The 11,575-nt window shown below is 45.8% G+C and overlaps 1 long non-coding RNA gene across 1 annotated transcript in view; it reads right to left on the bottom strand.

Annotated features, from left to right (window-relative positions):
- The window catches only part of LOC122552415, an 18,629-nt gene extending 10,998 nt beyond the window's left edge, over positions 1–7,631 (bottom strand). The window contains exon 1 of the long non-coding RNA XR_006312381.1: positions 7,445–7,631. This is a non-coding gene — a long non-coding RNA (uncharacterized LOC122552415). The remainder of the gene's footprint in view (positions 1–7,444) is intronic.
- Positions 7,632–11,575: the final 3,944 nt, after the last annotated feature.

The raw sequence follows: 11,575 nt of genomic DNA, 5'->3' as shown, positions 1-11,575 counted from the left end.
ACCTGTACAGGAACCATTGCTGGTTATTATGTACATTAAGATCTCGCATGTGAAAATAGAAGGTAGCATTAGTAGGTTTGCAGTTTACATGAAAACTGAGGGTGTTGTCCATAGTGAGGAGGATGGTCTCAGGCTGCAATCTGATATCGATCAGAAGATAAACTGAGCAAAGTAATGGCAGATGGAGTTTAGATTAGATTACATTACAGTGTGGAAACAGGCCCTTCGGCCCAACAAGTCCACACCGACCCGCCGAAGCGTAACACACCCATACCCCTACATTTACCCCTTGCTTAAGGCTACGGGCAAATTAGCATGGCCAATTCACCTGACCTGCACATCTTTGGACTGTGGGAGGAAACCGGAGCACCCGGAGGAAACCCACGCAGACACGGGGAGAACGTGCAAACTCCACACAGTCATTTGCCTGAGGCGGGAATTGAACCCGGGTCTCTGGCGTTGTGAGGCAGCAGTGCTAACCACTGTGCCACCGTGCCGCCCACTTCTGATCACTGTGAGGTAATGCACTGTGGGAAGTCTAATAAGCGAACGATATCCATCATGAATTGTAGGTCCTCCTGGAGTACTGAGGAACATGGGGACCTTGGTGGGCAAGTCCCTGGATGTCTGAAGGTGTCCGCACAGGTAGATAGGGTGGGGAAGGCGCGTGGAGCGGGATGGGGGACCCATATCCTGGTGGGGAGAGCTGCTGCAGCTGTTCGAGAGGATTTAAACTCATCTGGCAGGTGTGTGGGACCCCAAACAGTCGTAAGGCCAGATAGAAATTTGAGGCTGGTACAGATGTTCAAAAGAGCAATATAAATTGACAAGGCAGGCAAGAACATAGCAGACAATGATGGAAAATTGGTGAAGTAAACTGCATTTATTTCAATGAAAGGGCCGGACAGATAACGCAGATTAACCCAGAGCAATGGCTGGGAACATGGGACTGGGATATCATTAAGTATTACAGAGACACAGCTGAGGGAGGGACAGGACCGGCAGCTCAATGTTCCAGGGGAAGATGCTGCAGGAAGGATAGCACAGGAGGAAAAACAGGAGGAGAGCTGGTGGTTTTGATTGAGGGAAACATCCCAGCAGTACCTAGAGAGAGTATTCATGCAGGATCGCCCAGTTAAGCGATATTAGTGGAACCGAAATATAAAAATTGGTCATCAGTTTGCGACAATTGTACTGCAGCGATCGGCAATGGGAGATGAAGGAGCAAATATGTCAGGAGATGTCAGATATCTGTTAGAATAATAGGGTTGTAACGGTAGGAGATCTTAACCTTTCCAATCCTGGACAGGGATTGCTACTGTGTTAAGCATTTGGATGGAAGGAATTTGTTGAGTGTGTTCCAGAAACTTCCAGTCATTATGTAAATGGCCCAAGTGGAGACTGGGGCTAGACCTGACCTCCCCTTGGGAAACAAGGTCGGAAACGGGACTGAGGTGTTAGTGCGGGAGCACTTTGGAAAGTCACAATTGTATTAGTTTGAAAATAGTGATGGAAAATGACAGGTATGTCCACAAGTTCAAGTTATACAATGGAGCAAAATAGAATTAGTCAGGAATTTTTAACGTTGATATGGGGAGGCTATTTGCAGGTAAAGGGAAGTCTGGCAAGTAGGAATATTTTAAACCCGAGGTAAAAGGAGCGTTCAGCACCAGTATGTTCCTGTTAGTGTGCAGCTCAATGCTGACTGAATTAGGAAACACTAGCTGACTTTCGAGGCTCTGGTCAAGAAAAAAAAAGGTGCACATGTCAGATATATCTGACTGATTCAAGTTAATCCCTTCAGGAGGATCGGGGATGGAGAAATACACTTAGGATGGAAATCAGGAATGCAAAAAAGGGACATGAGATAGTTTTGGCAGAGAAAGTTAAGGAGAATCCAAAGAGATTCTGCAGGTGTATTAAGAGCAAGGGACAAACCCGATATCCTTAATGATTAATGAAGCCAACGGTGTGTGAGACTACTAGATTCGAAACAAAAATTTCACTTTGGAACGTACTGTGGATAAAGACTGGGGCGCTTAGGAAACTAAACAGTGTTTGGCCTGACTACTCTTGGATTACTGTGTGCAATTCTGGTCTCAATGCCAAAGAAAGGATGTTGTGGAACATGAAAGGGTTCAGAAGAAAGGACCAAGGATGTTCCCAGGGTTGGAGGGTTTGTGCTACAGGGAAAAGCTGAATAGGCTGGGGCTGTTTTCACTTGAACATGGGAGGCTGAGGAGTTACCTGATAAAGGTGTTTAAAAATCATGATGGTCATTGATAGGGTCAATAGAGAAAGTCTTTTCCCCCGGGTGGGAGATTCCAAACAGACAGGGCATAGCTTAAAAGTGCGAGGGAAATTTTCAAAGGGACCTAAAGGTCAATTGGTTCCTGCTGAGTGTATGGAATAAACTGCTCGAGGAAATATTGGAGGCTGATAGAAATACATTTAAAAGGCATACGGATGGGTATATGAATAGGAAGTGTTTAGAGGGATATTGGCAAAATTGTGGCCAATGTGACTCGATCCGTCATGCAGGAGTTGGTCCGAAGGGTCTGTTTCCGTGCTGTACATCACTATGACTCAATGTCTTGAAATGAGTCCACATCATTATAAAGGTGGTGCTGGAGGTTTTAAAACACAAAGGTAGATAAATCCCCAGGACCTGATCAACTGTATCTCAGGATATTGTGGGAAGCTGGTGAAGAAATTGTAGGGCCCCTAGCAGAGATATTTGTACCATAGAGCATGTGTGATAGGCTGGTAGAATGGAGGGTGGCATTGTGTACAGTGAATAAGGTTTTCTGAGATTACAAAGGGATCCTGATGAAATGTGTGAATGGCTGAAAAACTGTAGATGGAGATCAATCTGAATAAATGCGAGGGAATGCATTTGGTCCAACAAACACGGTCAGGGCTTATACCATTAATGATAGGAACTTACGTAGTGTTGTAGAACAGACGGACCTCGAGGTACATAATTCTTTGAAGTTTGCAACATGGAGAGACAGGATAGTTGAAAAAAAGGTGCTTGCCATATTTGCTTTCATTGCTCAGTCCTTTGGATATCGCAGTTGGGAAGTCGCATTGAGATTTTACAGGCCATTGGTGAGTCCTCTTCTCGAATACTGTGTCCAGTTCTGGTCGCCCAGTTATAGGAAGGATATTCTTAAGCTGGAGAGGGTTGGGAGGAGATTTACTGGAATGTGGATGGATATGGAAGGTTTCAGTTATAAATAAAGGTTGGATAGGTTGGTAATTTTTCATTGAAGGAGGAGAAAGTGAGGACTGCAGATGCTGGACATCAGAGCTGAAAAATGTGTTGCTGGAAAAGGGGGTGGGCGGGCGGAGAAGTCGGGAAGAAGATTGCAGGTCAAGAGGGCGGTGCTGAGTCCGAGGGTTGGGAACACCTCAGAGAATACCTCTGGGACTCCCGCACCAACCAAACCAACAGCCCCTTGGCTGAACACTTAAACTCCCCCTCTCACTCCGTCAAGGACATGCAGGTCCTTGGCCTCCTCCATCGCCAGACCATGGCAACACGACGCCTGCAGGAAGAGCGGCTCATCTTCTGCCGAGGAACCCTCCACCCACAAGGGATGATTGCAGATTTCTCCAGTTTCCTCATTTCTTTCCCCTCCCCCACCTTTTCTCAGTCCCAGCCCTCGGACTCAGCACCACCTTCTTGACCTGCAATCTTCTTCCCGACCTCTCCGCCCCACCCTCTCTCCAGCCTGTCACCCTCACCTTAACCTCCTTCCACCTATCGCATTCCCAACGCCCCACCCCCAAGTCCCTCCACCCTACCTTTTATCTTAGCCTGCTTGGCACACCTTGCTCATTCCTGAAGAAGGGCTTATGCCCGAAACGTCGATTCTCCTGCTCCTTGGATGCTGCCTGACCTGCTGTACTTTTCCAGAAACACAATTTTTATTTTTTCATTGAAACCTGAATGTTGACAGATGACCTTCTAGAAGTTTATAAAACCATGAGGGGGATAGATAGAGTTAGTGGGAGTTGTATTTTCCCATGGACAGGGGAGTTTCAACACAAGGCACTACATTTTTTTAAATTTAGAGGACAGACATTTTTAAAAAAAGACATGAGGGGCACGTTATTACACAGAGAGTGGGTTCTGTGTGGAATGAATTTCCCTGGAAGGGGTGAATGTGCGGACAATTACAATGTTTAAAAGACATTTGGATTAGTACAGGAATAGGAAAGGTTTGAAGGGATATGATCCAGGAACGGGCAGGTGGGACGAGATCAGTTTTAGAGTATGGTTAGCGTTAACCAAACAGTGCGGTATGACTCTCTGACTGTGATTATAATGTTGTGACATTCATTAGGAAAGGTTGCAAGAAAAAGCCAGGGAACTACAGACTGATGAGCCAGACATCAGGGTGGGTCAGTTGTTGGTAAAAACAATGACTGCAGATGCTGGAAAGCAGATTCTGCATTACTGATGCTGGAAAAGCACGGCAGTTCAGACAGCATCCGAGGCGAAGTAAAATCGACGTTTCGGCCAAAAGCCCTTCATCAGGAATACAGGCTGAGAGCCTGAGGGTGGGGGTGGGGAGAAAGTAGCATAGAGTACAATAGGTTAGTGGGGGAGGGTGGAGTGGATAGGTGGAAAAGAAGATAGGCAGGTAGGACAAGTCATGGGGATGGTGCTGAGCTGGAAGTTTGGAACTGGGGTGCGGTGGGGGGAGGGGAAATGAGGAAACTGTTGAAGTCCACATTGATGCCCTGGGGTTGAAGTGTTCCGAGGCGGAAGATGAGGCGTTCTTCCTTCAGGCGTCTGGTGGAGAGGGAGCGGCAGTGAAGGAGGCCCAGGACCTCCATATCCTCGGCATAGTGGGAGGGGGAGTTGAAATGTTGGGCCATAGGGCGGTGTTTTTGATTAGTGCGGGTGTCCCAGAGATGTTCCCGAAAGCGCTCTGCTAGGAGGTCAGTTGTTGGAGGTCATTCTGAGAGGTAGGACCTACATGCATTTGGAAAGATAAGGACTGATTACGGATAGCCAGCATGGCTTTACACATGGGAAAACATATATCACAAACTTGACTGGAGTTTGTTCAAGATGTGACCAAGGAAATAGTCGGAGGCAGAGCAACAGACATTGTTTCTGGCTTCAGCAAATCCTTGGTCAGTGTGTAGCATGATACATTGTTTAGTAAGGGTAGATCACAAGGAATCAGGGAGAGCTAACCAACTGGATACAAAATGGCATGACAGTGGGAGACAGAGGATGGTGGGAGAGGGCTGTTGTTCAGACTGGAGGCCTCTCACAAGCAGTGTGCTGTAAGGATTGGTGCTGGGACCACTGTTGTGCATCATTTACATAAACATTTTGAGTGAAAATAAAGGAGTCTTTGTTAGTATGTTTGTGGATACCAAGATTAGTGAAAGAGTTGGCAGGGAATATAGTTATCGAAGGGGATGTTAATCAACTGGGCCAGTGGGCCAAGGAATGAAAGATGGAGTTTAATTCAGGTGTTGGATTTTGTTTAGACAAACCAGGAAGGACTAACACAGTTAATTGTCGGGCCCTGGATAGTGTTGTCGAACAGAGAGAGAGCAAGGGGTGCAGTTACATTGTTTCTTGAAATGGAGATATTTGTAACATTGTCATCAATATTTCTCCTGGGCAGGGGAGGTCATGGGGTGACGTTATAAACGTTTATGAAACCATGTAGGGCCTAAGTAAGGTGAACAGGCAAGGGTAGGTGAGCCCAAAGCTAGAGGAATAAACATGAGGTGACAGATCAAGGATTTAAAGAGGGAGCTGAGTGGCAACATTTTCCACAGAGGATGGTGCATACACTGAATGGACTGCCAGAGGAAATGGTAAAAACAAGAACAATTACAACAAGGAAAAGACACTCGGGCAGGTACATGGAGAGGAGAAGATTTGAAGGGATATGGGCAAAACACAGGCAAATGCGACTCATTCCATTTAGGAAACATCGGCTGAAGAGTCATGCAGCACAGAAACAGACCCTATGTTTCAATCTGCTGGAGGAGGAGACTATCAAGACAAGGCATGTTGTAGAGACTGAAGCAAGTTACAGCCATATGGATGGTCGTCTGGACTGGAGGTTTCAAATAAGTGAAATAATTGGTGAGGGGGAGGAGATGACAGATATAGGAACGGTTATAGGAGTTAGAATGATTGAAGACACTGGTCCACAAGACAAGCCATCGATACAGTGTTGGATAGGGAATAGGGAACAGAAAGATCCCAGGAAGCATTACCACTCTCTCGTGAGATGCCTGCTTTCCCCTCTGTTGTCCTGATGCTCACCAACACAGCACACTCCTGGATTGAAAACTAGGAACTCCCGACGATGTCTTAGTACAGCAAAGCTTAAAGTAAAGGTGGTGACTGAGCCTGGAGTGTGTCTTTACTGTGCTCCCCCTCCAGCACTATATCTATGTCATGTCTTGTTAGCTGATGTTCGGAGCCCTCTCATTGCTCTCTGCTCTGTGCACTGGAATGATCATACCAGGCGACAGGATGTATTGGAAGTTCCTGACCTCCCTGACCTTTCTCTCTCTGGCTGACCAATCATCTTCCCAACCAATAGCTGGCAAGTCTATTGAGTCAGGAACTCCCTCAGTACCTGTGGAAGACACAGAAATAGGCAGAATGGGAAATTAGACTGATGAGTGATCTTACCTCGCTGCAAGATTTATTGAAGGCTCCAGATCGCCCTGGCCTCAGACTGACCAACTGCAGTCGATGAGGTGATGGAAGAGCCACCCAGCAGTTGGGAAGTTTGTTGAGTTAGGACCTTCCTGAGTATTTACAGGAAACAGAGAAATAGACAGAATGGGATATTAGACTGATGCATTGAGGCAGAGAAATAGACAGAATGGGATATTAGACTGATGCATTGAGGGTTACACATGGAGAACAGTACTGAGTCCCACAGATATCTGGAAAATCCCAGTCTCCATCCCTGACCTGTGATGTTGCGTCTCTCTGGAGTGGAGAGTTCTGTTGCCTCAGGATCGAGAGTAGCTTCAAGAGTGAGAGACGCTGACAGAGGCAGCAATTAGACCCACACAGTGAGGGATCCCACATGGAGAGATACTAAGTATATCACCAGTGTTCAGGATCAAACAATTGTGCAGGAAGAAAGAGTTTTGATTCATGTTGCACTGGGATATGCAACCTGTGAGCAGGCGAAGTGATGGCCTAGTGGCATTATTGTGAGGCAATTTATCCAGAAACTCAGCAAGTGTTCTCTTGACACAGGTTTAAATCCCTCCATTGCAAATGATTGAATGTGAATTAAATGCTTCAAAAAAGATGTCAGTAAAAACCTGTAAGTGTATATTAAACAATTCCGCTTCCCTGATCAGAGACCGCCGCCTCCTCACCCGGGCTGGAGGGTCTTTTACGCATTTTTTTAAACGTCTATCCAGGACTTACGAAGTCTCTCCGTTCATTTCACCCAGCAAGGCTCCCACACACCGGCTCTGAGCGCCGCTCTCTGAAGCCGATCGCAGTCGATGCCGGAAAAAGCTGCTCCACGCCTCTCTCTCCCCCCGACTGTCCTGACCAATGTGACACTGCGCATGCTCTGCATAGAAACCAAACTGCGCGTGCGTCTGAGGTTATCGGTGAGTTTATAGAGAATATTCATATCTACACAGAATCATGGGTGAAATATTAGACATTAACAATTGTTCTGTCGAGTTACAATCATAGCGCTGTGTAGCATGCAAACAAGCTGTTCGGTCCAACTCAACTATATCGGCCAGGTACGTAAATTGCCAATCATTCTGGGAGTTCGAACAGTTTATTACTCGAGTTGTGGAAATCGCTTGGAAATATGTACGTTATCAGATTTACATCTCAACTATTTCTTAAAATCTCACATTGATTTATGAGAGAGGTTTAATGCTCCACTGTGTTATGAGAATGATCAATCCTGCAAAGCAGTTTGCTTTCTGACCAATCCTGAAGCGTTCACTCCCGAGAATGCTTTGGCCCCATTCCTCCCTCCCTCACTCTGGTTGGAGGACCTGCTGCTGCTTGGACCTCCTGCTCCACCCCTTCCTCCTGCAGAGTTGATTCAGCCGCGAGACAGTAGGGAAGCACAAGAAACATTAAGGGACAAGGGAAGTTAGAGTCGATGCCTTATGATGCGGTGAAAATATCCCGAATCTTGGACCGAGAGGCCTGGGTTCAATTCACAGCTTGTGCAATAACAACTTTGAACAGGTTCATTAGGAAAAACAAAGGAAGGGGAACTGAGTTAAAACAATAGAAAATGTATGCAATATGGTGGGCCTCTCAATGCTCAGATGATTTTAGTCTTTACCAAGTGTTTCAGGGCCCCAGTGGGTCCCAGTACAGACTGTTCCACTCTAATAGTGCACAGCCAGACACCACGATCGTGGGGCAAAGTGTTGTGGTGGGCTATAGAGGCGCTTTTCTGGAACTCCCTCGATTTTGGAGGTGAAAATAGATAAGAAGGAATAGGGTTTTTTTGGAGTTATCTGTTCCCCTTCTGTTGCAGCATCTCATTATTGCCCTGACTATACCTTTTCCTGCTCCTCGAAAGCTGCCTGACCTGCTGTGCTTTTCCAGCATCACTCTGATCTAAACTTTGTTTTCCAGCATCTGTAGTCCTCACGTTTGCCGAGTCTACCTCGTACTTGTTTGGTAATGATCAGTGACATTTCGTAACCCCACAATACAAGATCAATCACTCTGTTTAAGACAGCAGAAATCCCTTGTAGCACTATAGTCATGGAGCAATACAGCGCAGAACAGGTCATTCGGCCCTTGATGTTGCGCCGACTTGTGAACTATTCTCAGCTCATCCCCCTACACTATCCCCAATCACCCATTGCTTATCTAAGGAATGTTTAAATCTCCCTAATGTGGCTGAATTGACTACATTAGCAGGTAGTACATTCCTTACCACTCTCTGAGTAAACAACCTGCCTCTGCCGCCTCTCTTAAATCTACCACTCCTCAATTTGTAGTTATGCCCCGCTGTACACACTGACGGTCATCATCCTAGGAAAAAGACTTTCACTGTCTACCCTATCTAATCCTCTGATCATCTTGTATATCTCTATCAAATCCCCTCGAGCCTTCTTCCTGCCAATGAGAAGAGGCTCAAGTCTCTCAGCCTTTCCTCATAAGACCTTCCCTCCAGACCAGGCAACATCCTGGTAAATCCCCTCTGCATCTTTTCCAATGCTTCCACATCCTTCCCAAAATATGGGCATCAGAACTGCACACAATATTCCAAGTGTGGCCGCATGAGCATTTTGTATAGTTGCAGCATGATATTGTGGCTCCGGAACGCAATCCCTCTACGAATGAAACCTAACACACCGTATGTCTTCTTAATAGCACTAACAACTTGGGTGGCAACTTTCAGGGATCTATGTACATGGACTCCAACTTCCCTCTGCACACCCACACTACCAAGAATCTTTCCATTGAACAGAATTCTGCCTTCTTGTTATTCTTCCCAAAGTGCATCACCTCACATTTAGCTGCATTGAACTCCATTTGCCACCTCTCAGCCCAATTCTGCAGTTTATCCAAGTTCCCCTGCAACATTCTTCCACACTGTACACCACTCCACTGACTTTAGTGTCATCTGCAAATTTACTAATCCATCCACCTATGCCTGCGACAAAGTCATTTATAAAAATGACAAACAGCAGTGGTCCCAAAACAGACGCTTGTGGCACACCACTATTACCCAGACTCCAAGCTGAATACTTTCCATTAACCACCACTCGCTGCCTTCTCTCAGAAAACCGGTTTCTAATCTAAACTGCTAAATCACCCATATTTCCATGCCTCTGCATTTTCTCCAACAGCCTACTATGTGGAACCTTATCAAAGGCTTTACTGAAGTCCATGTATACCACGTCAAATGCCCTATCCTCATTTACATGCTTGGGTCACCTTCGCAAAAAACTCAATGAGGTTTGTGAGACATGACCTGCCCTTGACGAAACCATATTGACAATCTCAAATTAAATTGTTGTTTGCTAGATAATTATAAATCTGATCTTTTACAATCCTTTCCAAACCCTTTCCTTCAACAGAAGTATTGCTCACTGGTCTATAATTACCTGGATCATCTCTACTGCCGTTCTTGAACAAGGACACAACATTTGCAATCCTCCAGTCCTCTGGTACCAAACCTGTAGACAATGACAACTCAAATATCAAAGCCAAAGGCTCTGCTATCTCCTCCCTAACTTCCCAGAGAATCCTTGGATAAATCTCATCCGGCCCAGAGGACTTGTCAACTTTCAATATTTCGAGAACCCCTGTTCGTAACTAACCGCGATCCTTTCTTGTCAAATATCTTGTATCTCATTCTTCTCATCTACAATATTCTCATTTTCCTGAGTGAAAACCGATGAGAACTGTTAATTTAGCACCTCTCCGATCTCCACAGGGTCTGCACTCAACTTCCCACTTCTGTCTTTGATTGGGCCTATTTCTACCCTAATCATCCTTTTATTCCTCCCACAGCTATAGAAAGCTTTAGGGTTCTTCTTTATTCTATTTGCTAAAGACTGCTCGTTTCCTCTCTTTGCTCTTCTTAACTATCTCTTTAAATCCTTCCTAGCTGATCTGTAACTCTCCATCATCTCATCTGAACCATCTTGCCTCATCAACACATAAGCCTCCTTCCCCTTCGTAACAAGAGATGCAATTTCCGCAGTAAACCACCGTTCCCTTACCTTATCACTTCATTCCGGTCTGACAGGGACATACCTATCAAGGACACGCAATATCTGTTCCTTAAACCAGCTACACATTTCCATTGTCTGCATACCCTGCATTTTGCTACCCCATTCTATGCATCCTAATTCCTGCCTAATCGCATTATAATTGTCCTTGCCCCATCGATAATTCTTGACCTGTGGCAGGTACTTATCCCTTTCCATCGCTAAACTAAACGTAACTGAATTAGGGCCACTCTCTCCAAAGTGCTCACCGACAACTAAATCAAACACCTGGCCTGGTTCATCACCAAGCACCAGATCCAATGTGGCATCCCCTCATGCCAGCTCTTCGACATAGTGTGTCAGGAAACTCTCCTGTACACATCGGATAAAATCTGATCCATCCGACGTACTAGAGTTATGGCATTTCCAGTCAATGTTGGGGAAGATAAAGTTCCCCATAATGACCACCATGTTCCTTTCGCTCCGACCCAGAATAATTTTGCTAATCCTCTCTTCCAACTCCCTAGAACTCTGCAGAGGCCCATAAAAAAAACTCCAAGCACTGTGACCTCTCCTCTCCTGTTTCTAACCACAGCACAAACTACCTCAGTAGACGAGTCCTCATCAAAAGTTCTCTCAGCCACCATTATACTATCCTTGACTTACATGACATGCATGGACCCATTGCAGTGCTTCAAACGCCATGAGGCAGCCATACTCTCTATGACAGACAGATCCAGTCTGGCACCTCCTCTGTCCTTCAGACCTTATGCACTGCCTGCGCTCCTCCATTTTCCGTTTGCACGTTCCCTTTCCAACCTACCCCACCTGCATCACTCCACAA

The sequence above is a fragment of the Chiloscyllium plagiosum genome, chromosome 8 (genome assembly GCF_004010195.1).
Source record: "Chiloscyllium plagiosum isolate BGI_BamShark_2017 chromosome 8, ASM401019v2, whole genome shotgun sequence".
Classification (NCBI taxonomy): Eukaryota; Metazoa; Chordata; class Chondrichthyes; order Orectolobiformes; family Hemiscylliidae; genus Chiloscyllium; species Chiloscyllium plagiosum.
Note: the sequence above shows the minus strand (reverse complement) of the source record. Positions and strands in the feature narration are given on the sequence as shown.